Here is a 23849-nt window from a genome sequence, read left to right on the forward strand (position 1 = left end):
ACCCATGGCATATGGAGGTTCCCAGCCTATGAGTCAAATCAGGGCTGTAGCTGCAGCCTATGCCACAGCCACAGCAATGCCAGATCTGAGCCGTGTCTGCGACCTACACCGCAGCTCATGGCAACACTGGATCCTTAATCCACTGAGTGAGGCCAGGGATCAAACCCATAATCTCATGGTTCCTAGTTGGATTCATTTCTGCTGCACCACAACGGGAACTCCTGGAAATTATTTTCTTTATTTCTGAATGTTTTTACCTGAAAATGGAGTTTTTACATGCTTCATGTTTAATGTTTATTTTGAGATTTCAAGTCAAATCATCTACACTAGAGAGCATGAGTAAATCCTCCTCAAAAGAGGAGCATATTATGTCCAAGCCAGTTTCTATGCGGTAATAAGACAGAAAATAAGACATCCCCATTCCATCAATTTTGAAATTTCAAAATCTAATTTTAATCTTTGCTTCCTCCATTCATTAATCACTCATTTTTAATGTCACCATATCATGTTCATTCTTCAGTTCATTTTCAGACCTAAGGCAACAAATCTTCGTAAAGTGCTCATAATTTTTGGTTTATCAAATTAGCCTTCTAACTGCTATTTCTACTGGAAATAGCACCCCCATCCCTATCTATCTTCACATTGTTCCCAAAGATGATTTTATTTAAATGGTAATGCAAGTTTGTCACTCTCCTGCTATGTATTTTTATGTCCATTAACACTTAGGAAAAAGTTGACAGTCCTTAACATAGCATTAAGCCTTTCATGATCTGGTCAATATTAACATATTTAACTTCAATTTTCACTGTCTCTATGCCCATCCTGTCTAGTTCTGCAAACCTAATCAATCAATCCTATACTATAATCATAATAAACCACTCTTGAGTTAAGTGAAAATTCTTATAAGTCTGATTTTACAAAGGAAGGAAACAGTCCTTTCCAATATACAACTAGCTAACTCTTATTGGTCCTGAAAATTTTGCAAGAATAAATTACTCCTCTCCATTTACACACTTATCAAAATGTACTGTTATTTTTTTTGTTTGTTTCTTCCTCCCAATAGACCAAATGTAGAACATTTGCTTTATGTATATTTAAACACATATTTGATTATTAACATTTGCTTTACGTATATTTAAACACATATCTGATTATTAACACACCTAGTTGATTATCACAAATAGATGCAATCTGTATAAGGAAAGATGTCATGATCTAAAATAACAGGCTAAGCAGAATAAACCTTGATCTATCTTCCATTAATCAATAAGTAAATTATCGAGTTAATATTTTTGACTGAATAAGATATTGAGAAAACACCACCAAAATCCTTTACTACATATATGAATATTAGTCACTATGTAAGAAAACATTCAAATATTTGTTTTGTTTTTAGCCTACATGCAGAAATTGCATATGTTTTTAATTTATGTAAATAAAATTACATTCTCTGTTTGTCTGCACCGTGTCACGTAAAAGACACCAAATGGATTTAACTAAATTTGGAGGCCATAGTTGATATTCTCTGACTTAAACTATATATTGAATTAATTACTCAGAATCCAGCTGTTGAATATATGAATAGAAACACACATTTATGTCATCATGATTGTCCTGAGAACAACAGCAGCTATTCATTTGACGTATGTTCAGTAACCATCTACCCTATGAGGCAACATATCATACAAGTTCTTAGCAGGCTTCTGCTAAGTTCTACAGACTTTCAGTTCAAAACTCAAATCGCCCATTTACCAGCTTTGCAGCCTCCACAATTTGGTTGCCTTCTTTTTGCCCCCAATTCCTCATTTTAAAAATGATAATAATACCCACACTCAATTTATATGGATTTATTGTGTAGGCTACATAAAATTATATAGCTACAGTGGAGAACACAGTTTCAATGGAGAAGAAACTTTGTATTTTATTACAAGTTAACCGCTAAAGGGGTGTTGCCTATAAGCTTAAATTATACATAATGGGCTATCTCTGGGAACCCTGCCTCCCAGGTAATGAGCATTAAGCTAAAATACCTTTTTTAGCTCACAAGAAACATCCTGACCCAGCCCACCTGTGAATGACTGCAGGCAGGGAGAATTCAACACATCCCTTAAGAGGCTGACCGGAACCAGGAAACGCAAGAAGCCTGAATTCTAACTCAGTCAGGATTGTTCTTTGGGATGCTAGTTCACAATATTTGTCTGCTGGCTTTCTGAATGAAGTCACTGTTCCTGGCTCTGAAAACTCCTTTCTTGACTTATTGGCCTGTCCTGCAATGAACAGTGTGAGTTTGGACTTCAAAACATAGTTACTTATTGTTATTTTTGGCTTGGAATGTTCTAGGGGATGGGTATCCTGAAAAAAAGTCCATCCCTCATTTACTATATCCCTAAAGTAAGGTCAGACAGTAATAACATGTTTGAATATACTCATGCAATATTTTAATGCTGAAAAAGAGAACAGAGTTCTATGGAAGCTTATACTAAGGTAAGAGATAATTAAATTCCAAAAATGCTCCTCTGAGGAAAATCTGAATGACCTGAGAATTTTATGTGATGATGAGAGAAGGAAAAACATTCCACAGAGAGGGGACACCATGAGTAAAGTTACTGTAGTGGGAGGGAGACAGATGAAAACTAAAGACTCGAGTGACTGGTGGGGAGAGAGCAAAGGGAAAGTATGGTACTGGATGAGGTTAGAGAAATAAGAGCCAAAAAAATGCCATTTTCATCAGGGAAGTGTGCCAAGATCAGATTTGATTTATTTGAATGATTAATCTCACTTCACTGTGGAAAATGGATTATAAAATGGCCAGAGGGAATATTGATAACCCATTTAGAAGGTTATTGCAATAGTCCAGGAGAGAAATGGAAATTTGGGGATTAGATCACAGGTACTAATTATGGAAATAAATGAATGGGTTGAAGAGATATTTAGGAGGCAAAATTTATTATCTGTTAATGAATTGTACTTGGAAGAATAGAGGGAACAATCTTAAGTGATGCAGGCAGTAAAAAAAAAATTGCTACAAGAAAAGATGTCGCTTCCTTTCTAAAGTATAAATTTAAGTACTGGTATAGTTTTACCCATATGTTTAAATAAGAGAATTAAAATGTATTCTTCTTATATGAACTTTGAGATGTAGGACACAGGTTTTCACATAGAGAATATATTTGATTATTTTAGTCATGAAATTAAAAAGCTTGAAAATCAATTATCTAAACATGAAAGGAATGGCAATGTTTTTGATACACAAAAAGAACCAAAAGGCATTAATTACATTATCAGTGGCATTCAAATATGGATGGAAGCATATGAATGTAAATATCTGACTTAATTCTTTTAATAGTAGCTATGCCAATCATCATCATGATTCTGACTCAGAATAATGCTTTTTCCAATTCATTTTAATGCAGAGTGATTTTCATTAAAAGGATATAATGGTTTGAGAAGTAAGTGATCTTACACAGCTAATGTAAGTTTTGCAGCCCACTAAAAAAGCCTACGTATATCAACTGGAAAAAGTTAACCCATCCACATTTATGTCTCATACTAAATATAAATTCAGTCTAAATGTGGTATATTTAATAAATAATGAATATGTAACATTAGGGTAATAATTTATAATTGAACATTGTACTTTCACATTATTTATGTCAAAACAGTATCATAAATAGATATTTTTATGTAAGTGTAAAGATTAAAGAATAAAGGATCAACGAGAATTAAAACCTCCAAAATCGAAGACAAAATCGAAGAGAATATTGTCCCTTGAAACTAAGCCTTCTGGTTTAGATTATTATTATTAACTTTGCTGTACCAAACTAGAACAAGTGATATCAACAGGAAATTGTAGGCTGTCTGTAAAAATCCAAGTGAAAATGCAAATAAAAATATAAGTTCAGGAGTTCCCGTCGTGGCACAGTGGTTAAGGAATCCAACTAGGAACCATGAGGTTGAGAGTTCGGTCCCTGCCCTTGCTCGGTGGGTTGATGATCCGGCGTTGCCATGAGCTGTGGTGTAGGTTGCAGACGCGGCTCGGATCCCGCGTTGCTGTGGCTCTGGCGTAGGCCAGTGGCTACAGCTCTGATTCGACCCCTAGCCTGGGAACCTCCATATGCCACGAGAGCGGCCCAAAGAAATGGCAAAAAGACCAAAAAAAAAAAAAAAATATATATATATATATATATATATATATATATATATAAAAGTTCATGATTGTTTACAAGGCTAACAAATGCATGACGCTATTTAATCTTAGACATCACTACTTAATGATCATATTCTCTTCTGCTAAACCTGAAAGAAGCTGTGTGCCCACAACTTTTCTTGTTGCAATTTTGTTGGCAACTATTATTGGAGGGGAGTTGGTGAGGATGGAGTTTGTCTTCTGAACCTCAAAGAAGGTTGAGAAAATTTCAAGTACTGCATAAATTTCATCTTTGCTCAATTCTTAGAATTTTAATTAATTTGTTTTGATTTGAATGATTAAGGGCAATTTAATGAGATTTAGATGAATCTTTCATTTTTTTTCCATTTTATTTAACAGAAAGAAGAACACCAAACTGATAAAGATCCTGATCTCATCTAACATTATGCAGTGTTGCAGCAGCAAAGGTAAGACTTGCACTCAGTTCTATTTGACATAGGAATGATTCTGTAATTTGCTTCTTACTTCAGCTACAGGAGGAGCAGAAGAGTAAGAGAACAACCACAGCAGTTCTGCAGTATGTCTTTTGGATGGTTCTTTACACCTAGTAACATTGCTTCATACCAGAAGTGTGTAGACCATGGACTTGGCAATATTCACCATAGTTCATCCCAAATAATGCAGAACTGATGCTAAGGGTAGTATATTCAAACAAAAACAGAAAGTTTGCTATGTTCTAATAAGACAAAGAATACCTATACTTCTCAGTTACAAATAATATGATTTCCCTTGCTTGCATTTTATTTAGAGTAATGGGCAGGTTAACTTTACTGCAAATTTTAATAGAATATAAGATAAATGAAATCTTAAACATTTAATGCCACTAAACTGCTCTTCAGTACTGCTTTTTTCATTTACTGCTCTGTGAATATATTTCAGGTTAAAAAGAAATAGTTATTTTTCAGTTCACTTTTTTGTTAGTAATACCTTTCAGGGCTTGGCTTAGTTCCAAGAATCAAAATTAATTCTAAGAATCTTTAAATGTTTTCTACAACTAGATCAAGTTTATAGAGGTATCCATGACTAGTGCCTCATGTATGTTTAGTGAAACACAAACATAGAGATTGTGTTTCCTTGTGTACCATTTACAAAAAAAATGAGTGTGAGACAGTAGGCCAATTGAAGATCAAAAAATTATTTCATAATGCTAGAATTATAAATCAATACTTAAAAAATTCTATTTCAGCACTCATAATCTAAATTTGCTTGTCTTCTTTCCCTTTCCCAAATGATTTTTAATTGCTGGTAAAAGGAAATTTGAGAGTTGCCACATTGCACTTCCTTTCATGTCTTTAAAATTGTGTTGTATATAGTTGCATTGTTGTTACCATTATTAGCATTATTACTCATGCATTGCAATAACTTGTTTGATGCAAGCACATACGCAATGACCAGTGACTTTTAATCTAGGAGAATAAGAAATACAAATGCAAATACTCAAAGCAATATAGTTCATATTTTGTATTCAAAAATAGTACTGCTGATGATGTTAGTGTGCATGTCCACATCAGTAAAATTAGGGGTAAAATTACATTGTGTGAACTATTCGCCTTTCCAAAGAACACTGTCCTTTATGAGAAAAAAAAAAAAAAGAAGTCAGTATCAATAAAGAATGGCTGAGTGGGCAGTATTGAACAACAGAGGGGCTGTTTTCAGAGAGGGAATCTACCATGCGCAGAGAAACTCATTGATGAGGCTGTATCAAAGATGAAAAAGTAATCAACTGCAGAGTATCACTACCTGGCCAGAATTGTCAACTGGAAAATTGTAGACCATTCTCTTTGTGTAAGTGGCAGGGGCAGAAGTGGAAAATATGCTGGTTACCACAAGATTAAATGACTCCTATTCTCTTACTATAGTCCAAGAGGGTTTGAAATCCACTGGGAGACTGAGTTAACCAAAAAGGGACTAGTGGAGCTGAAAACTCAGAGAATCCAAATTCTTATATAGTTTAGTATTTTAAAGAAATAACTGATTGTCTCCCCACCTCATGTCACCATTAATTTTTAATTTTAATTAATTTTTAATTTTAATTAATTTTATTAATTTTAATAATAATTTAATAATAATTAATTAATTTAATTAATTTTAATTAATTTTTAATTTTAATTAATTTGATGTGGCCTGTACTATTTCATATTATGTAATTCTGGGGGTAAAATTCATGGGCATAATAGAAATATAGAATGTACTGTTTTATCTTCGTCATCATTAATTCTTATAGGACTGGCCACCATTTTTCAAAGTTCACTCCCAACCCCATTTCTAATCTATACTCAGTGGTGTTGTAATGACATTCACAATCAGCCTTCTTAGACACTGAATGATAGTCACTCTTTTCCTTCTCTTCTGCTCTTGTAGCTTGAGGGGACCTAATGCCAAGGTCCACAGTGCTCACATAGATGGGTCTTATATGCTACAGTTGCTGCTGCTCCTAAAGAGAGGCTGTATAGCCAAATACTGACTTGAAGTTGAGCTAATTTGTTAAAACCAATCCCCAAATCTATGTCACTGTTAAACTGAGCTCTCTGTTAATAAACTCATACAGTATTGTGTACTTCTTCATACACCCAGCTTCTCAATGAAAGAATTGTAATCATTATGTTTCACTCACTCCTTTCACATCATTAGAATAAAATAAAAATACTTTAGCAATTCATAGAGTTCTTCAAGAATTTCTGCCTAGCTCTTCAGTCTAAGTTCTGGCTAATTGTATTTAACAGGATAAACATACTAAACAGCTTTTAAGTTCCCTTATATACCATTTTCTTTAAGTTTTTAAAGGCGGTTATTTTACTAAAAACATCTTCTCAACTGTTTTTGTGCTGTATCTTTCAACATATTTTATTTTTAGCATTGTTTTAGGTATATAGAAAAATTGGGAATATAGAGAGTTCCCATTATCCAATAGCATTTTTTTAAAAAATTAAAATGCTAAAAATACAAAAATGAAAGCCATAATCTTGTGAATCTTCACCATTCAGGATTAACCCATATTGATATTTTATTTTTTCTTTAGACTTTTTAAAAAGAAAAGTAATTCTAGTTTCTGCTTTTTTCGTTAAGTAGGATACAACATCAACAATTATTTAAGCAATTTAGAAAATACAAATTCAAAAGTAAAACATAAAATAACACTCAAAATTGTAGTAAAAGTGACCAGCCTTAACATTAATTGGACTTCACTCTATGTTTTTACTTCCAATGTAGTAGATACTAGCCATGTATGACTATTGAGTACTTGAGTTGTGGCTAGATAAAGTGAAAAATTGAATATCTAATTTTATTTAATGTCAATTTTTTTTGAAGTGCAGTTGATAGTTGATTTACAATACTGTGTTAGTTTCAGGTGTACAGCAAAGTGATTCAGTTACACACACACACACACACACACACACACACACACGTTCTTTTTCAGAGTCTTTTCACTTATAGGTTATTACAAAATATTGTGTATTACTCCCTGAGCTATACAGTAAGACCTTTTTGGTTATCTACTTTTATACTAGTATGTATATGTTGATTCTAAACTTCTGATTTTTTCTTCCTTCCTTCCTTTCCACTTTGATAACCAGAAGTTTTTGGGTTTTGTTTTTTGTTTTTTCTTTCAGGTCTGTGAATCTCTTTCTGTGTGAATAAGTTCATTTGTATCTTTTTTTTAAGATTCTATATATAAGTAATATCATACGATATTTGTCTTTCTAACTTACTTCACATAGTATGATAATCTCTAGATCTATCCATGTTGCTCCAAATAGCATTATTTCATTCTTTTTATGGTGAACGATTATATATTATCATACACACACACACACACACACACACACCTACACACCACCACATGTTCTTAATCCATTCATCTGTCAATGGGCATTTAGGTTCCTTTGATGTCTTGGCTATTGTAAATAGCGCTGCAATGAATATTGGAGTGCATGGATCTTTTCAAATTATAAGTTTCTCTGAATAAGCCCAGGAATGAGATTGCTGGCTCATATGGTAGTTCTATTTTTCAGTCTTTTAAGGAAACTCCACATTGTTCTCCATATTTGCTATATTTATATTCTAATTTATATTCCCACCAATAGTGTAGGAGGGTTCCCTGTTCTCCACAACCTCTTCAGAATTTATTGTAGAATTTTTGATGATGGCCATTCTGACTAAAGTGAGGTGATAAATCATTGTAGCTTTGATTTGCATTTCTTTAGTAATTAGCAAAGATGAACATTTTTTACATATGCCTGTTGACCATCTGCATGTCTTCTTTGGAGAAATTTCTATTTACATATTCTTCTCACTTTTTGATTGGGTTGTTTGTTTTTGTTTTGTTTTTTGATATTGAGCTATATGAATTTTTTATATGTTTTGGAAATTAATTCCTTGTCCATAGCATTTTATATTTTGCAAAAATTTTCTCCCATTCTGCAGGTTTTTTATGTTTATGGTTTCCTTTGCTATGGAAAAAATTTTACATTTAATTAGGTCCCATTTGTTTATTTTTGTTTTTATTTTCATTGCTCTTAAAGACAGATTAAAAAAAATATATTGCTATGATTTATATCAGAGAGTGTTCTGCCTGTGTTTTCCTTTAGGAATTTTATAATATCGGCTCTTACACCTAGGTTTTAGTCCATTTTGAGTTTATTTTTGTATATGGTGTTAGAGAATGTTTTATTTTCATTAATTGTAATTTTAATTTAATAGCTAAATGTGGCTATCCCTACAGACATAGACATTATTCAGTGTATAAACTCAGATGAAAGCAAGGAAACACTTCTAAAAAATGTTGTCAATGTTATTTCGAATATTATAGCATAAACTTTGTTTGATAAAATGAAAAGTAGAAAATTATTGGTATTAAAATAATGTTTGCTAAATAAAGAATACCGCTTTCTGACAGATCTCACTAAGGTTACTGACATTTGAAAGGCATTAAGGTGTTATAGTCATTACAGTTCTTGTAAGCATTGTGGTTTAATTGACTCTTTACTAAGAAAAATGATGATAAATAGCAATTGCCTAATTCCCCAACCTCCTCTGTCCTCACTATCCATTTTGCTTAGTTATGTTATTATTGTGACATTAACCAAGTTCATATAATTTAAATTCCATTTTATATCAGAAGTAAATTTTCAGTAGCATCATTATTTCTGAATAAATGTAATGCTTATAACTAGTAATTTTTATCACCATTTTTCTAAGTGTTTTAATTCAATCTTGATTGGATAATAGTTTTACCAAGAATGATTAACAGGTATTATGTTCCTTCATTTAAAAGACAATAGCTGAGAATGTCTGTTTGTCGCTCTCATTTTTAAATAACATTTAAGTAAACAGTTCTAAAGATCCATTACTTTATAAACAGCCCTAAAACTTAGTGGCTAAACAACCCTAAAACTTAGGGGCTGAAAACAGTAAACATTCTTTCCTTACCATTCTGCGGACCTGCAATATCTGGGGTTTCACTGAGATGATGGTAACTCCTGAGGCTGGAATACCTAAAATGATTATTCATTCACATATCTCTTGATTCACATATCACTTGATCTCTTTCTCTCTGAGGTAGCCTATACTCCTTCATTTCAGCAGAACACTTGAAGAGAGAACAAGTAGTAATGTCAACACTTCTTTAGGCTAAGTTTAAATCTGATACAGCATCACTTGCCTTCTTGCTCAAAAGAGTGATGGTAGACTCCACCTAGAGGAACTAGCATTTGTACACAGGGAAGGGATTGAGATATACTAATTTTACAGATGCTCTCATGTATACTCCTAATCTCCTGTCACATTTTTCTTCAAATGTCTAGGCCTTCTCATGTATTATTTCATTGTATGAGGTTAAGAAAGTGTAAGTCAAACTGAATCCTTCTATCATTCCATGCCCCTCATACACATCCATTGCATTTCTTTTATTTTTTTTTTAGTATATGTATTTGACGAATTAGTCTTTGATCCTTAAAAATCAATAGGTCAATTAGTATAGCTAATTCTACTTATTCTGGAACTCTGAGTACTTCTGCTGTCTGCAAATTTGTTATTTCCTTACATATTGGAAAGTTTCCTGCATTATATCTTTGAATAGATTTCTATTCCATTCATTGATTCCCTAACTCAGGGCATCAACTATTAGTAAGACGATATCTCTAAATTCTTTATACTTTTTGTCTTTTTCATATGTATGTTATTATTATCTTAATCTGGTCCTATATGATTCAATTATAGGAATATTTTCTTTTTTTTATTACTCAATGGATTTACTACATTTATAGTTGTACAATGATCATCACAATCCAGTTTTATAGGATTTCCATCCCACAACCCCAGCTCACGCCCCCACCCCTAGAACTGTCTTCTTTGGAAACCATAAGTTTTTCAAAGTCTGTGAGTCAGTATCTGTTCTGCAAAGAAGTTCATTCTGTCCTTTTTTCAGATTCCACATGTCAGTGAAAGTATTTGATGTTGGTGTCTCATTGTATGACTGACTTCACTTAGCATGATAATTTCTAGGTCCATTCAGGTCGCTAAAAATGCCAGTATTTCATTCCTTTTAATGGCTGAGTAATATCCCATTGTGGTGGTATTTTCAATTTATTCATTAATAGCACAATCATGCTCTTTTGGCCCTCTATTCTATTTGCAATCCCCTCCTTATTTCACTCTGCTGTTTTATCATTTCCTCTTATTGCTCTTCATATTAAGATTGTGTTCTAATTATGTCATTCTTTGTATCATGCATTGATGTAGAATTATCTTCTCTATATTGAAATGTATTTTCATCTAGTTTTCATTATTTATTTATTGTAGGCAGGGTAGTTTACTTTATTGCTGTGGAATGTGTGCATTACTGCCAAACTATTTATATTCATCACATTCAGGTTTACCTCTTCCCTTAAATATTTGAGAACATCTCTATTGTTTCTCAAGGTGTTATTTAAGAACACTTATTTCTATTCTATCAATTTTCTGTTGCCTGAAGGAATAGCAGAGGAGAAATTTGGGTCAAGTAGTGTGCTCTATTCTTCAGTTCTGCTTTCCCTTCTGATATTTTTGTTAAGGTTTTTATATAAGTGGTCATACTAATTATTTGGTAGATAGGTGAATAATTTCTTGCGGGAGAGTCTGGGCTTAAAATCATTGCATCATTTCATTCTGCAACTATGGAATCTCCTCCATTGTCCACATTCTCTGTTGTCTTCTTTCACTAGGTCTCCTTTGAGATTTTTCTACTTTTCCTATGTAAAGATAATATGAACACACTTTACTCCTTAGACTTTAGATTTATCAGCTATATAAGTAAGAATTCTGAGTGTTGTGTTGACTTACTAGTACAGGTTCTGATGTATGGAAACAGACTAGAGTTCTTCCTCTCTTCTGTATTCTCAGCTATACAATCTTCTATTTCTTTACTTGTTAAGCTGGAATAATATCCATTTTCTTGTACAGCTGCTATTAATTAGCTATTGGGGGAAGAGAAAGGCAATCCTATAGGAAATTTTAATTCATTATTTTAATCCAGAAAAATTTCTCCCTCTATTAGCTAAGGAACTTTGGACTAACTTTAAAAAATAGTGTTACATCAGATTCTGCTTAATCTGGATTGCAGAGCCCCTTTATCTTCCCACAGTACAGCCAACCACTGATTTCATATTTGTTTATCTATCTCACTCTGAATATCGTGTGGCCTATGTCCTATTTGTCTTTGCCAATGCCGACTATGTAATTAAAATTTAGAGTATGATAGTTTTTTTTTTCTCTCTCTCTCTCTCTTTCATTTGATCTCTTCCTACCTATCAAGGGGGTGAAAAAAAAAATGGGATGACTGATGGTATGGCGGTGTTTGACTCTGTCCCACCACTCTGCTTCTGAGGTCTTCCCTTGGAATTAAGTCATGTGCCTTACATTTTTGTTTTCCAAAGATGGTGGGACATTCCCATATGACTAATAAGCTTTCCTCACAAAAGCCTGGAGACATACCCTTTATACAAATTTTGGAGTTTATAAAAAATATTCAAATCTTAAATAAATATAGTTAACTTTCAAGCTGAGATCATTATATTATATACATATACATATCTTTTTCTGAATAAAGAATTTAAATTGAAGAGTCTTTATAAAGTAAGCTTCAAAGCATTGCTAGGAATTATAATAATCACCCATTATAATTACTTGTCATTATAATATTAAAATTATATTATATTATAATTAATCACCCATTAATATGGTTTTCATTGCCTCTAGTGCAAAGACCCTAGTGGTAGCAAACAGAAAGAAAGAGGTAACAAATAACATCAACTTCTCTATTCTTTTTTTTTGCCTTTTTGTCTTTTTAGGGCTGCACCTGCAGCATATGGAGGTTCCCAGGCTAGGGGTCTAATCAGAGCTGTAGCTGCCAACCACCTAGCCAGAGCCACAGCAATGCCAGATCCCAGCCGCGTCTGTGACCTACAACACAGCTCATGGCAACACTGGATCCTTAACCCACTGAGCGAGGCCAGGGATTGAACCCTGCAACATCATGGTTCCTAGTGGGATTCCTTACTGATGCACCACGATGGAAACTTCAACTTCTCTATTCTTTAAATTGGATTCCAAGTTTCCTGTCTGTGTACCAGTCCTGATATGAATGAATCATGCCTCTGTTTGATTATTTTGACCTACTTTTTTCAGCATCACACCCTCAACTCCAGGCTAGATTCTCCCTTCCCCATGTGAAAACCACTCTAGATTTTTTTCACTCTTTCTACCTATCACATATATCTAAGCAAAAATCTATCAGCTGCAGCTGTTTCCAATCAGAATAGTTGCACATTTATTAAGAGAGAGGTTGCTTTCACACACGTAAATGTGTAGCAGTTAGATATAATCTTTGCTCTGCTGACTGGGGAAAAAAAAGACAAAAAGCTTTTTGCACAGTTTTAGTGCTTTGGCTATAACTATGCACATATAAGATGTCAGACAAAATCACCCTTGTAAGTAACAATAAATGGGTCTGAATCATTTTATTAACCTTTTTTTTCTCTTGCCGTTTATTGGAAAAGTGACCTTTCCAAAGCTGTTTAATTCATTTAAGTTATTATAACTTGGAACAATACTTGGGAAAGAGAGGCATTTTATTACTATTTATTACTATAAGATTTTCCTGTTAACAATCAAAGCACTTCTCAGGATAAATTGTATATGGAAAAATGCTGTAACTGACAGTCTTCTTATTTCCTATCTCTGTTATACTAGTAAATAATACTTATATATTCCATGATCCTAATATCCTAATCTTTCAAAATCATAAAATCAGAAGTGACCTTAGAAATAATCTAATCTAAATGCCTTATTCTTTAATTAAATGAATTGATATCCAAATAATTAACTAGATCAAGTGATTTGGTCTTATAAGATCACAAAGCTGCTTAATAAAGTATTAAGACTAGAACATGAATTATCCAATTTTCCACTCCTGTTTTCTCTCCACTAAGTTAAGTCACCTTCTAAAACCCTCAGGTTAGAAAATGCTTAACTTTATTCCTATGGAATAATCATAAAGAACATAGACTCTGGCCTCTTACTTGGTGTGTGACTTTGGAGGAGGAGTTTGTCAACCACCCTGTGACATAATTTCCTCATTAGTGAAGGGGACAGAAATTAATCTTTTAACTTAAAAGATAAGAAAAATCAATTGTAGTGACAGTGTATTTTAATATGCTTTAATGAAACTTTTCCATATATCTCTAGATATATCAACCTCTTACTTAATTTTAGCCAATTTTAGCCATGATTTTATTTCACAATTAAAATATCAGTTAAACAACGAAAGCACTCTCATTCAGTTGTCATAAGACCTATAAAGTTATATTCACCTGGAATAATTTTATTTCATCTGTCCCTTTTCTTACATCCATCCATTTATTTATTTATTTATTTTGCTTTTTAGTGCCACACCCATGGCATATGGAGGTTCCCAGACTAGGGGTCTAATTGGAGCTACAGCTGCCGGCCTACGCCAGAGCCACAGCAACACCAGATCGGAGCTGTGTCTTCGACCCACACCACAGCTCATGGCAATGCCAGATCCTTAACCCACTGAGTGGAGCCAGGGATCGAACCCTCAGCCTCATGGTTCCTAGTTGGATTTGTTCCCGCTGCACCACAACAGTAATTCCCATTTATTATTTATTGAATTTACAGCCACATCTGTGGCATAGAAGTTCCCTGATGAAGGGTGGAATGAGAGCTGCACCTGAGGCCTACACTACAGCAACACCAGATCCAAGCTGAATCTGTGATCTATTATCACAGCTTGTGGCAATGCTGGATCCTTAACACATTATGCAAGGCAAGAGATAGAACCCATATTCTCACTCTCTCTCTCTTTTTTTTTTTTTTTTTTTTTTGTCTTTTTGTCTTTTTAGGGCCATGCCCATGACATAGGGAGGTTCCTGGGCTAAGGGTCTAATCAGAGCTGTAGCTGCTGGCCTATGCCACAGCCTCAGCAATGCCAGATCCAAGCCAGGTCTGTGAACTACACCACAGCTCAGGGCAACGTCAGATCCTTGACACACTGAGGGAGGCCAGGGATCAAACCCGAAACCCATGGTTCCTAGTCAGATTCATTTCTGCTGCATCATGATGGGAACTCCAGAACCCATATTCTCATAGAGATATCAATCAGGTCTTTAACCCAGTGAGCCACAATAGGTACTCCCCTTATCTTACACTTATTTATTTATTTTATGATTTTTATTTTTTTCCATTATAGTTGATTTCAGTGTTCTGTTAATTTCTACCATACAGCAAAGTGACCCAGTCATATCATATATATATACACACTCACATTATCCTCCATCACGTTCCATCACAGGTGACTGGATAACATTGCCCATGCTATACAGAATGATCTTATTTCTTATCCATTCCAAATGCAATAGTTTGCATCTATTAACCTCAGACTCCCAGTACATCCCGCTCCTTCCCCTCCCCCTTGGCAACCACAAGTCTATTCTCCAAGTTCATGAATTTCTTTTCTGTGGAAAGTTTCATGTGTGCCATATATTAGATTCAAAAGCAATATCATATGGGATTTTTCTTTGTCTTTATGACTCACTTCACTTAGTATGAGAGTCTCTAGTTCATCCATGTTGCTGCAACATGGATTATTGTTATTTTATTTTATTTTTTTGTCATTTTGCCGTTTTCTGGGGCTGCTCCAATGGCATATTGAGGTTCCCAGACTAGGGGTCTAATCGGAGCTGTAGCTGCCAGCCTACTCCAGAGCCAGAGCAACACGGGATCCAAGCCACGTCTGCAACCTACACCACACTCACGGCAATGCCGGATCGTTAACCCACTGAGCAAGGCCAGGGATCGAACCCGCAATCTCATGGTTCCTAGTTGGATTCGTTAACCATTGTGCCATGACGGGAACTCCTATTTTGTTCTTTTTTATGACTGAATGGTATTCCCTTGTGTGTATATACCACATCTTCTTAATTCATTCATCTGTCAGTGGACATTTAGGTTGCTTCCATGTCTTGGCTATTGTGAATAGTGCTGCAATGAACATGTGGATGCATGTATTTTTTTCAAGGAATGTTTTATCTGGGTATATGCCCAAGAATGGGATTGCTGGGTCATATGATAGTTCTATATTTAGTTTTCTGAGGTACCTCCATAATGTTTTCCATAGTGGTTGTACCAATTTACATTCCCACCAGCAGTGTAGGAGTGATCCTTTTTCTCCACACCCTCTCCAGCATTTTTTATTTGTTGACTTGTTAATGATGGCCATTCTAACAGGTGTGAGGGTGTGAGGTGGTATCTCATAGTAGTTTTGATTTGCATTTCTCTAATTATAAGTGATGTTGAGCATTTTTTCATGTGTTTGTTGGCCATCTTCTTTGGATAAATGTCTATTCAGGTCTTTTGCCCATTTTTCCATTAGGTTGTTGGCTTTTTGCTGTTGAGTTGTATGAGTTGTTTACACATTTTAGAGAATAAGCCCTTGTCAGTGCATTGTTTGAAACATCTTGTCTGATTCTGTTGGTTTCTTTCTTTCTTTTTATTTATTTTTTTTTGTTGTTTTGTGGTTTCATTTTTTGTGCAAAAGCTTGTCAGTTCGATTAGGACTCATTGGTTTATTTTTGCTTTTATTTTTATTGCCTTTGGAGACTGGCCTGAGAAAACATTTGTAAAGTTGATGTCAAAGAATATTTTGCCTATATTCTCTTATAGGAGTTAGATGGTGTCTTCTCTTATGTTTAAGTCTTTAAGGCACTTTGGGTTGATTTTTGTTCATGGTGTGAGGGTGTGTTCCAGTTTCGTTGATTTACATGTAGCTATCCAGTTTTCCCAGCACCACTTAATGAAAAGACCATCTTTTCCTCATTCTATATTCTTGCTTCCTTTGTTGAAGATTAATTGACCCTAGGTGTCTGAATTTATTTCTGGATTCTTTATTCTGTTGCATTTGGTTTTTGTATGTCTATTTTGGTACAAGTAGCACACTGTCGTGATTACCATAGCTTTGTAATACTGCCTGAAGTCTGGAAGTGTTTTGCCTCTGGCTTGTTTTTTGTTCCTCAGGATTGCTTTGACAATTCTGGATCTTGTATGGTTACATATACATTTTTGGATTGTTTGTTTTCGTTCTGTGGAAAATGTCATGAGTGATTTGATAGGGATTGCATTGAATCTGTAGATTGCGTTGGGTAGTATGGTCATTTTTAAGATACTAAGTCTTCAAACAAGGAGTATGGAATGTATTTCCATTTCTTTGAATCCTCCTTAATTTCCTTAATTAATGTTTGATAGTTCTCAGCATATGTGTCTTTCATCTCCTTGGTCAGGTTTATTCCTAGGTATTTAATTTTGGGGGGTGCAATTTTAAAAGGTATTTTTGTATTGCTTTTCTAATATTTCATTGTTAGTGTGAATATATGCAACTGATTTCTTAAAGTGTCATGTATACTTCTGCTTTGCTGAATTCATTGATCAGTTTGAGTAATTTTCCTGTGGAGTCCTTAGGGTTTTCTATACATAGTATCATGTCATCTGCATAGAGTACCAGTTTTACCTCTTCTCTTCCAAATTTGGATACATTTTATTTCTTTTGTTTGTTGGTTTGCTGTAGCTAGTTGGAATATAATGTTGGATTTTAGTGGAATGGCTTTCAGCTTCTCTTCATTGAGTATTACATTTGCTGTTGGTTTGTCATAAATAGCTTTTATTATGTTCCTCTATACCCACTTTGGTAAGAGTTTTTATCATGAATGGATGTTGGACATTGTCAAATGCTTTTTCTGCATCTCTCGAGGTGATTATGTGGTTTTTTTCGACTTTTTTTTGTTAATGTGGGGTATGATGTTGATTAATTTGCATATGTGCACCATCCTTATGAACCTGGGATGAATCACACTTGGTCATAATGTATGATCTTTTTTATACATTGTTGGATTTAGTTGGATAAATTTTTTTTGAGGATTTTTGAATTTATATTCATCAAAGATATTGGCCTATAATTTTCTTTTCTGGTAGTATCTTTGTCTGGTTTTGGTATTAGGGTAATGGTGGCTTCATAGAATGTCTTTGTGAGTGTTCCTTCTTCAATCTTTTGGAAAATTTTAAGAATGATAGGTATAAATTCTTCTGTGTATATTTGGCAGAATTCATCTGTGAAGCCATCTTTTCCTGGACTTTTTTTTTTGTAGGGAGTTTTTTTTTTTTAATTATATATTCAATTTCATTTCTAGTGATTGGTCTGTTCAGCTGATCTATTTCTTGATTCAGTTTTGGTAGGCAGTAAGTCTCTAGAAAGTTGTCCATTTCTTGTAGATTGTCAAATTTGTTTACATATAATTGTTCATAATATTCTCTTTTATTTGTTTTATTTTGTATTTCTGCAGTATTCATTGAGATTTCCCCTTTTTCATTTCTTATTTGTTTACTTGGTTTTTTTCTCTCCTCTTCTTGGTGAGTCTGGCTAGAGGTTTGTCTACCTTTTCAAAGAACCAGCTCTTGGTTTTATTGATTTTTTTCCTATTGTGTTTTTAATCTCTATTTTATTGATTTCCTCTCTGATCTTTATGATTCCCTTCCTTCTGTGACCTGAGGATTTGTTTTGTTCTTTTTTCCTTTCATTAAGGTGATGGGTTAAGTTGCCGATTTGTGATTTTTTTTCTTCTCTTTTGAGGAAGGCCTGTATCACATTGAATTTCCCTCTAAGCACTGCTTTTGAAGCATCCCATAGATTTTGAATGGTTGTGTTTTCATTACCATTTGTCTTGAGGTATTTTTTAATTTCCCTTTTGGTTTCTTCATTGACCTATTGGTTTTTTAGTAGCATGTTATTTAGTCTCCATGTAGTCATTTTTTTCTCATTTCTTTTCCTATGGTTGATTTCTGGTTTTGTGCCATGGTGGTCAGAGAAGAAACTTGAAATAACTTCTCTACTCTTAAATTTCTTCAGGTTAGTTTTGTGCCCCAGTATGTGGTCAATCCTTGAGAATGTTCCATGTGCACCTGAAAAGAATGTATATTCTAACTTTGGGAGATGTAATGTCTTGAAAATTCAATTAAGTATAACCTTTCTATTGTGTCATTCAGGATCTCTGTGGCCTTCTTAATTTCCTGTCTACAGGACCTATCCAGGGATGTGAGTGGAATGTTAAAATCTCCTCCTATTATTGTATTCCCATAAATTTTTCCTTTTATGTCTGTTACTATTTGTTATATGTATCTGGGTGCACCTATATTAAGGGCATATATATTGATGATTGTAATATCCTCTTCTTGAATGGATCCTTTTATCATTAAGTAATGTCCTTCTTTGTCTTTCTTTATGGCCTTCATTCTATAGTCTGTTTTGTCTGATATGAGCATTGCAATCTCTGCTTTCCTATCTTGCTCATTGGCATGAAATATCTTTTCCATTCCCTCACTTTCAATCTATTTTTCCTTTGCCCTAAGGTGAGTCTCTTGGAGACAGCATATTGTAAGCTCTTACTTTTTTATCCAATCTGCCACTCTATGTCTTTTGAATGGAGCATTCAGTCCATTGACATTTAAGGTAATTATTGATAAATATGTATTGACATTTTAAACCTTGTTTTCCAGTTGATTCTATGCTTCTCCTTTGTTCCTTTCATTTTTTGGTTGGATGATTTCCTTTTATTATATTCTTGTGCCCTTTTCTTTTTAGTTTTTGTGATTGTGATAGTTGGTTTTGATTTGTGGTCTCCCTGTTTTCCAGGTATTTTAACCCCTTCCTATATATTCTTGCTTTGGCCTGATAGACATGAAGACTCAAAAACATCTAAAAAAAAATGAGTCTAGATTTTCTTACTTTCCTTTCCCACATTTTTTTTTTTGAAGTCCTTTTTTTAACATCATCATGTTTGTCCTTTTGATGTTCCTTGTGTTTATCATCACTTTCACAATAGTTTTCTTTCTTTTTTTCCCTTTAGATCTGTATACTTGCTTATTTAAATAATTGCTTTCTAATTGTGATTTCCCCATCCTATTTCTTTTTATTTTTTATTTAGAGAATCATTTTCAGTACTTCCTATTGAATGGGTTTAGTATGGCTGTACTCTTTCAGCTTTTGTTTATTAGAGAAATTCTTTATTTCTCCTTCTATTTTAAATAATGTTCTTGCCAGGTGGGGTATTCTAGTCTGCAAATTTTTCCCTTTTAGAACTTTGGATATATCCTGCAGCTCTCTTTGGCCTGTAGTGTTTCTGTAGAGAAATCAACTGATAGCCTTATGGGGGTTCCCTTATAATTGATGATTTGTGTTTCTCTTGCTGCCTTTAGAATCCTCTCTTTATCATTAACTTTTGCCATTTTTATTACAATATGTCTTGGTATAGGCCTGTTTGGGTTTGGCTTGTTTGGGGCCCTCTGTGCTTCCTACATCTTGATATCTGTTTCCTTTAGATTTGGAAGTTTTCAGACATAATTTCTTCAAATATATTTTCAATCCTCCTTTCTTTTTCTTCTCCTTCTGGAATTCTTATTATGTATAGATTGGACCATTTTATATTGTCCCATAGATCTCTTATTTTGCTTTCATGTTTTTTTTTTTTTTAATTTGGTCTTCTGTCTGCTGTCCTGAATGGGTAATTTCCATTATTCTGTATTCCAAGTCATTAATTTGCTCTTCTGCATTATTCATTCTGCCCTTTATTGCCTTTTACTTGGTTTGTTTCTCTGCAAATGAATTTTATAATTTTTCTTGGTTCCTCCTTATATTTTATATTTCCTTTCTAAAGTAATCTGCATTTATATTTATATATGCTCTTAATTCCTTCAGTTGTTTCACTATCTCCCTCTTGAATTCAGTTGCCATTAGATTACAAAGGTCTGTGTCATTGTTTGTTGCTTCAGGTAAATTCTCCTGTTATTTAACTGGGAATGGTTCCTGAGCTTTATTTTGTTTATATTTTTCTTATTCTATGAGTTTAGGGAAACTAACTGCTATAGTTTTGGAGGGCAATTTCTATGCAAGAGTGGCCTTTCTTATTTTGTGGGGGGTACTGTTTAGTTTTGGTGTAGGAGTTTGGTTATTTGCTGCCTCTTTTTTTTTTTTTTTTTTTAGCGTGAGCAGGCTGCCATCCACTGAATATGTCTCCAGAGAGAAGGAGGCATTGGCCAGGGTTTGTAATCTTGGCCTGGTTGCTGGGCTCTTGAAAGTAGCAAGGACCTGCCAAAAGGTTGCCGGGCCCTGGAAAGTGGTGCTGAGCCTCAGGAAGATTTAGGCTGTGCTCAGAATATTTGGCAGTGGCAGTGGCAGGGTGTGTGAGTTCCCAAGGAAGTGAGAGCAACAATGGGTGGTGTTTGGTCACAATGCCCTTTTCTGTGATAACTTCTGAAGTGATTGTGGCCACAAATAGTGCCTGTTCATGGTCCCCTAGTGGTGGCGGGCCATGCACACATCTGGAGTCAAAGATAACTGTGGTGGATTGCCCCTACCACCTATACACCATGCAGAGGGCATCCTGTCCCACTTCACCTATGCAAGAGGTGCTACACAGACTACTCCTAATTGCAGGGTTCTGGAAAGTGACAGTGATCAGGCGTGTGTGGGAGCTCCCTAGAACATTTATCATTGGCACCAGCAGGGCGGGTATGTTCCCAAGGGAGTGAGAACTACAGCAGGTAGTGCTCATTTGCAGTGTCCTCTATTTTGCTGATTTCTGAGGTGACTGTGACTGCAGGTGGTGCCTGTCACAGATCCCTGGTGGTGGCAGGCCATGCCCCCCTCTAGTTTCTGAGATGACTGCTGTGGTTTGCCCCTGCTGCCAGTGGATTATGCAAAAGGCACTGTGTCATGCTTAGCCGCTCCCAACCCCTGCCCTTGGCTCACACAAGAGGTTCCTGGCCACACTTAGCCTGCACAAGATGTGCCCAGTCTCCCATAGCCTGAGTGATTGGCCTCTTGCCACCTGTAGCCTGTGCCAGAGGTGCCTCACCCCTGAGATTTTGAACATGCTCAGGGAAAGAGATTCCTATGGTGATCATCCTCTCTTCTTCTTGTCCTCCCCAACAATGGCACCTTACTTCTCCTGCAGGACCAGACCTCCTCCTGTGTTCCTTCAGCTGTGGTGTTCTCCTCCCCAGCCCATGGCACCACTCCCTAACCCCTCAGGCTGTCTCCACACACCCAACCCTAGTCCTCTCCCTGGAGCTTACCTCCAGAGCCTGAGTATAAGCACCCAGCCACCATCTGAACATCTCAGGCTGTGGTGTCCATGGCTGTGGTGCACATAATCTGTGGTGCACATAATCCTTAGTCCAGCTGCTGCACTTTTCTTGGCAACTTTGAGGTCCCTCTGTCTCAGCTGATCTCTCCATCTGTTAGGTGGCTTCCCTGGGTGTGGGTTCCTTTTCTATTTTACAGCTCCTTCTCAGGAGTGATAGTCCTGTCCTGATTCCTTTTCTCTCTTTCTCTCTTTTTTTTTTCTTCTTCTTTTGTTCTACCCGGCTATGTGGAGGGTTTCTTGCCCTTTTCGGACGTTTAAGTTCTTCCAGTGTTCGGATGATTCTGTATGAATTTTTCTACATGTACTTGCATTTTTTTTTAATGTGTCTGTGGGAGAAGATGAGCACAGCATCTTACTCCACCATCTTGATCCTTCCCCTTCTCTTTTGCATAGTCTTGGCTCCTTTGTCAAATATTGATAGGCTGCAGGTATTTGGTTTTATTTCTGGACCCTATTCTGTTCCATTTGTCCATATGTCTATTTTTGTGCCAGTATCATGCCATTTTGATTACTGTAGCTCTGAAGAACTGTCTGAAGTCTGTTTGATTTAGTCCTCCTTCTTCATGTTTTATCAGGATAGCTTTGGCAATTCTGTTTTGTTTTGTTTTTAAGATCCCATAGAAACTTTAGGATTATTTGTTCTAGTTTCATGAAAAATATCATGGGAATTTTGATAGAGATTTCATTATATCTATAGATTGCTTTGGGTAGTATGGCCATTTTAACATATTAATTCTTCTAATCCAGGAGCATAGATATCTTTCATTTATTTGAATCATCTTTAGTTTTTTGACTATGTTTTATAGTTCTCTGCATATAAGTCTTTCACCTCCTTGGTCAGGTATATTCCTATATATATACATATATATATACATATATATATATATATATATATATATATATATATATGTGTGTGTGTGTGTGTGTGATTTTCAAAGGCCTTTTTTACATTCTATTATTTCTATTATTTCTGATAGTTCATTGTTATTACAGAGAAATGCAATCAATTCCTGTGTTTTAAACTTGTATCCTGCTACCTTGCTGAGTTCATTTGGTAATTCTAGCAGTTTTGGGGTTGAGTCCTTAGAGTTTTCTAAATATAGTATCACGTTATCTTTATATGATGACAATTTTACCTCGTCCCTTCCAATTTGGATACGTTTATTTCTTTTTCTTGTCTAATAGCTGTAACTAAAACTTCCAGTACTGTGTTAAATAAAAGTGGTAAGAGTGGGCATCCTTGTCTTGTTCCAAATTTTAGCAGGAAGGCTTTAACTTTTCACTGTGGAGTATTATACTGACTGTGGGTTTGTCATAAATAGCTTTTATCATGTCAATAAATGTTCTCTCTATGCCCACTTTGTTAAGAGTTTTTATCATGTGGATGTTGAATTTTATCATGTGCTTATTCTGTATCTTTTGAGGTAGTCATGTGGTTTTTTTACTTTACTTTTTTAATGTAGTGTGTGAAGATGATTGATTTGCATATGTTGAATCATCCTTGTAAACTTGGAGTGAATACCATTTGTTCATGGTTTAAGATTTCTTTCATATGCTGTTGGATTCTGTTCACTAATTTTTTTGTGAATTTTTGCATTGACATTTATCAAAACTATATAATCGTATTGGCTCAAACACATTTTGAAAAAAAAATCTATACTTTCTTATTCTCTTACCCCACATTTTTTGATTATAATGTCCTCTCTTTACATCTTCATGTTTATCCTTTTGCTGTTCATTGCTGTTATCATTTTCACATAATTTTTAAAAATTTACTTATTTATTTTTAATGTGTACCAGCTTATTTAAATGAGTTATTTTCCAATTGTGATTTTTCTCTTTTCTGTGTATTCTTGCTTCTTTTCTATTCAGAAATAATCTTTCAACCTTTCAAT

At 34.8% G+C, this 23849-nt stretch overlaps 1 long non-coding RNA gene across 1 annotated transcript in view; it reads left to right on the forward strand.

Annotated features, from left to right (window-relative positions):
* Positions 1-23849, forward strand: part of LOC102163618 (uncharacterized) — a 501092-nt gene that overhangs the window by 424797 nt on the left and 52446 nt on the right. Inside the window, exon 24 of the long non-coding RNA XR_014812954.1 lies at positions 4547-4614. This is a non-coding gene — a long non-coding RNA (uncharacterized LOC102163618). The remainder of the gene's footprint in view (positions 1-4546; positions 4615-23849) is intronic.

Source organism: Sus scrofa, chromosome 8 (assembly GCF_054392235.1).
Source record: "Sus scrofa isolate SSC_HxYL_T2T_F1_AM1 chromosome 8, Sscrofa_HxYL_maternal_Yorkshire_Landrace_v2.0, whole genome shotgun sequence".
NCBI classification, from domain to species: domain Eukaryota; kingdom Metazoa; phylum Chordata; class Mammalia; order Artiodactyla; family Suidae; genus Sus; species Sus scrofa.